Raw genomic sequence first — 6,000 nt, forward strand, 5'->3', positions numbered from 1 at the left:
ATGGTCTATTCATTGTGCCTGTATTGAAATTCAGTAACATATCTACAAGTTGGTATAAAAAAACACATCGAGGAAAAACAGCATGAATCTCTAGAACATTCGAGTTATGATAAAATTCGAAAGATACAACATAGGTCATATAGATATCCCGTGTTTTTGTTTTTTCCTAATTTTTAATTAGCAAAATAAGTTTTTTGCACTGGTTCTACACTTGTGTAATCAAAGATTGATGAAATCAAATTATTTTTCAATATTTAGTTGGCAGAACTGTCTCATTACGAAATATCAAACCACCCAAATGTTTTTTTTGGCTTCGAATTTAGTGGACTATCCAAGGGCGTAGCGGAAGGGGGGGGGGGGACTTATGGGTCTGCCTCCCCCCGAAATGTGAGAAAATGGCAGAAAAAAGGTAAAAATATGGCCAGATCTATTGTTCCATCACTTTGGTCCCTCCCCCCACGAACGAAATTTCTGGCTACGCCCCTGGGGCCGTAAGTTTCAACGGAATGCCTGCACATCGTAACTGTACACACAGGGCCGTCTTAAGAACATCATGGGCCAAGTGATTTTTCTGAGGCCCTCTCTTCTGTTGAGACCCCTGAGCCGTGACCGGGTGGTTTTCCATGCGTTAAGACGACACTGACTATACAGAATGGTCAACTTTAGGATCGTCATTTCAACTTTTTCCAGGGGGGGGGGGTGGCAAAGAGCATGTACTAAAGGTACGCATATATATATATACACCATTTGTAGTGTATTTTCAAAAGGCCCCCCCCCCCCTAAATGACGACGGGCCTGGTCAACTTCGTACTCAAATTCAGAACTGTACCCAGATGCGAAGTCCAGTGTGAAAATAATCTCGGATTCCTTCGTCGCAAGTATTTTGAGAAAAACATCCTAATACGTGTTCTGAATTCAATGTCGTAAGAGATCCTCTGGAAAAGAAAAACTAATCCTAAGGTGGCTGGATCATGCGTATTGAGAACCCAGACATTAATAATAAAAACCGGGACATCCCAGCAAGACACTCGACACTATTCAACGTTTCGCGATATTTATTTGTGCGTTTCAATACTGAGTCGCGGGTCGCAATAAAAGTGTCCGATCCATTCTAAATAAAAATAATAATTTCTCGCTACGAAATTTCGGCTATTGTCCCGCATTTTATAAATTCTTTATGGTATGGGGAGTCAGAAATGAAAATTGGGTTAATGTGACACTCTTGGATAGTTTCAACTTCGTAACAACTTTCTTTTCAAGGCTGCGAACTATAAGGAAACCCACTTCTCAGAACATTATTTATATACATAATCGCGAAACTGATTACAGTAATTCTATGGAATCGGTGGGCAAATGATCACACACTCCATTGATTAAACCGATTTTCAACGATATTTCGTTCGGATAACGGTGTTGTGTGCGTGGTTACATAATTAGCTTAACGGTTATGGCGGACTGGTTATTCCGAAGGTTAGATTGATGGAATTCGAAAGAAACCTCCTTTTAACCACGTGTTTTATGTGGGAAGATTATAAGCACGTGCGTGATTAATGATAGATAATTTCATTCAACGGTGATTTTGATACACCTCTGTGAACATTCTTTGGTGATCCTTGCCCCCCTCACCCTGCCTTATTGACTGCTTTCATTCAATGTTCTATCCATATGGTGTCATGGACTTTCTGGCCTCGATTCTGATAAAGGGGCGGATTTAAGGTTTCGCCTCCTCGGGGTTCACCAATTTTATCGCTTTTTTTGACCACCATTCACAAAATTTGCCACCCAGGCCTGATTCCCCCCCCCCCGTACATGCGCCTTCGGAGTTCGCAGGTCATGAGTGTACTACAAACTCTGTCCTCTTCCTTCTGTTCCGTCGTCGAAGTTTTTCAGCTTTCATACAGCTCCAGAAGTTATTCAGCTTTTAACTTCGAAGACGTTATCTGGCTCTCCAAGCAGTTTAGATTCCACACGGGTCTTGAAGAAGTTGTCCAACTTCTAAACGGCCTCTTGAAATCAAAGCAACAATTCAATTTCCACGGGGTCCTCGAAACACTGCTATCCATCCTTCATACGGCCCTCGAAGTTTTACCTTTTATACGGCATTCAAAACAAGACCGTAGCAAGAGAGGGGGGCTACCCCTAAGAAAATAACTGATATATGGAATGATATGTTCAAGTATTTGTTCTATCATGAGCTTATATAGCAAAGCGACAGTGCCTGGGCGTGCTCGGTTCTAAACTAAACTAAACTTGAGATGTTATCCGTCTCACTACAGGGTTCGCCAGCCCGTACTTCTCTTCCGCCTTGAGGCAACGACGACGGTTCTGTGTACCCGGTCCTCTCGTCCGGGCGTTGGCATTTCCATGCGCTTTTTCTTTACGAGGCTGGATCGTCCTCTTCATACCATATGATTCTCGTGAGAGAACAGTTCCGGTTCTGTCATTGGTCTTCTCTGCATCGGCGATGCACTCTTTTTCCGCCTCTGGAATGTCCATGACTTTCCTTGGAGGTACTTCGTTACGACCACAACCGAGTAGGGCGATACGTTCCTGCGCGTGTGCAACTGGCCGTTCCTCATGTCCAAGGAAAATCCGCGTTTCTTCAAGAAGTCCACTCCGATGATGCACGGATCCCTTATGTCTGCCACGAAGACGGTGTGTCGATAGGCGACCGTGGCGAACTTCACCGAGACCTCTAGTTTTCCGCGCACAGCCATTTGCTGTCCCGTGACTGTCTGCAGCGTCAGAAATGGTGGTACGTAGAGAAGTCGTTGCTGAAATTTCCGAGCCAGGTCCGTCCTGACGATGCTCACGTTGGCTCCGGTGTCTCATGACCATCCTACACGGCAGTCCATCAATCTCGCCTCTTACATGGAGTCCGTGGTCACCGTGCAGCTGTGAGACGTGGTACACTCGGCATGGAGCATGTTCCGTACCGGTAGCTGCAATTGAGCATGCTCTCCGCAGGTGGCCTTTTTCATGGCTTTTCCAGGTTCCCAACGACTTGTCTTTCCGGGTCCCACGATCGTTTTTGGCACTCTTCAGGAGATCTTTCAGCTCTCTGATGATGTCCGCCGTAGCGTCCTCCTCAACAGCGCCGCGAACAACTTGTCGCTCTCGTCTCGAAGCTTGACGGGTTGCCTCGTACTTCATGGCGTAGACAAGAGCATTTCTCACGTCCATATCCACAACAGAAGTTCTTGGGGGTGGGGATGGTAGGGGTGGTCGGGGGTCTTCCTTCGCGGGGCGTGTTAGGACGCTGTGGACCGCGCCGGTGGGGCCTTGTCACGGGTGTCGGGATGGAGGGGGAATCGCATTCGCGGTGCTGTCCTGACTTTGTCGAGCGGGATTTGGGGTTTGGGTGTGTGGTTGTGCTGCTTGGGGGTCGCACGCCCATGATCTCACGATCAATGAGCTTATATCACAAAGCGACAGAGCCTGGGTGTGCTCGGTTCTAAACTAAACTAAAACTATTTGTTCTATCATTTCGGTCCCAAATGCGAAAGAAATTTCAGGCTAAGGCCCCAATTCGAAGAAACTGTCCAGTTTCAGAAGAAAGCAATGAATACGGGTAATTAAGTACGGGTCATATGTTACTTTAGTCATACCGTGTCTTTCGGGAAAAAGATTGAAAGAGGATCTGTGCGTTTTGGATCAATGTGCTTTCGTGGCAGCCAATTGTAGCAGTCACATAATTGAATTGTAACATGGTAACATGGATGAGATGACCATACATCCCGTAGTTAACGGGAAAATTAGACATTTCTTTCAAATACATATTATTCGGCTTTTAATAAAATGATCACGTAGTGCAGAACAGTTTCGTTATGAGAGTGTACTGTCAGCCCGTCGTTCATGCTGACTTTTACTTACTTAATTACTAAGTATTTAATCAATTATTAAGTCTCAAGATTCGATCGTATAGTTTTTTACATACATTGCGTTGTGTTATAGCCATATAAAAACAAATTATCGTAACCCAGTTATTAGACGCACGGAGGCAAGTTAGAAGTTTAAAAATTTATTTCATAGAGAGGTTTAACGCAGCAGACATCAATATAGACTATAATGTATTAATTATAGTCTCCTTAACAATTACTGTTTTATGCGATCAGCGCCAATGCAATTAACCTATACTGTATCTGAGACATTACACACTATATACGACTTCAACAATTACCTAACTGGACATTACGGGTTAAGGAAACGATAGAGTGGTGTACTCACCCCAGTCCTCGTGTGTGATCGCCTTGCCATCTTAGCTGCTGCTGTTTTTCCGCACGGCAATTTCTCTAGGGCGGCACTTATCCCTTTTTTATATTCCGCGACTCTCCACTATATCTAGAGTCTGACTCCCTCTTACTATCTCTGACTTTCCATCTCCGTTCTACCCTCTATCTCTCTCTTACTCTCCCTTTTATCATCAGCCTCCTGATTTTACATCCTCTTCGGCTCCTCCTTGGAACCCCGGATTCGCTCCGTCTCGCAATTTTTCTTTCCGTGCTACATTTCAATTTGCGGCCTCAAGCAAGGGCAATTTGATTGGACTTTCGCGTGACCATTCCGGAGAAGATCGGTGCTATTCATCCCTAATAAAATTCGCCCGTTCCTAAATAATCAGAATGCCTACGTGCACCGGTCACCTTCATATCAATACCTAAGGCGACCCCCCCCCCCCATGTTACAAGCAGAGCACAAGAGCTCTAATTGGCGATGCCGCTTTGTATTTATATTTCCTCTCTTACATCCATTTCTAAAAGCGAGCAATATCCTTCCTATTCATTAATTTTTTCACCATTTCATTATTCTCGTACTCCCTAACTTCTCCACACCTACGCCTCAGAAATCGAATCTCATTCCGTAACAGCTCCTATTCACGTATTTTAGAAAAACACTTTTCTCCTGTCACCAAGCCTTGAGCATGCCAGGTGACGGTTATACACCCGTGTGAAAGTCGTACCGACAGTTTGCTTACGGGTAACCTATACATGACGATTCGATCTCTTTCTAATATCCTCATTCTTCAATACCCTCTCTCTTTTCAAGTTGCGTTCAAATTGCATCTTCTTTTCAGTGAAGGTCCCGAATCCATTGACATCCCTATTCATGTATTTTCCATCCTACATTCTATTTCATAGCTTCATACCTTGCCAGATGAATTGTGCTTCATCGGCAGTTGGCCTAAACAACGTTCTTCCTTTCTTACATAATCTTATATCACTCGTGGCCGCCCTGCACGTGTTCTTTACAACTACCCAAAGCCAAGTTACCAAACACAAAGTCTCAATACCACACCTGTTACCTAGTCACCTTCCAATTAATCTTTTAAATACAAAATAATCCTTAAACAATTAACCATGTAAGTAAATTAACAATTTTAACTAATTACCTTTATATTCAAATAATTAACGAATAATTATGAGCGGAACGGACCCGCTCATAGTACTGCATGCCTAGTACACACACCAAGAAGTGTACCAACATCAGTAAGGTACTGTTATGTACCGTTTGTCTTGGCGAGATCTATTTTCTGATACCTTAGCATCTATATTTGCGTTTCCTAATTTTTTTTTTTCAGATATAGCCTAAAACAACTTCGGTGCGGAAGTGTACCGCACAGCAGGTATACCAACCAGAAGGCATATCAGCAAAAAAAAGGTACCGTTGAATTTATTATACAAATACAAATACAAATACAAATACAAATACAACGCCACAACAGGCAAAATGCCCAACGAGGTGGCTGATAAAAAGATGCCCATAAAAATATGGTTGTCATATGTTTCAAAAATACAGCAACCCAATTAAAAATGCAATTAACACAAATTACAAACAATATATACACATGATAAAATATTATACAATGCCCATAAAGAATACTTATGGTTGTCTTATTCTAAGAATGGATAGCTTCTCGATTTACCCCAACATGTTTATCGTATTTCTTTTTAAACGTGTCAATTGTGTTACAATTTACTACCTCCGGGGGTAAGCTATTCC

Source organism: Pholcus phalangioides, unplaced genomic scaffold (assembly GCF_987345545.1).
Source record: "Pholcus phalangioides strain wild (caught in Gottingen) unplaced genomic scaffold, Ppha-v1.0 ptg000020l_1, whole genome shotgun sequence".
NCBI lineage: Eukaryota > Metazoa > Arthropoda > Arachnida > Araneae > Pholcidae > Pholcus > Pholcus phalangioides.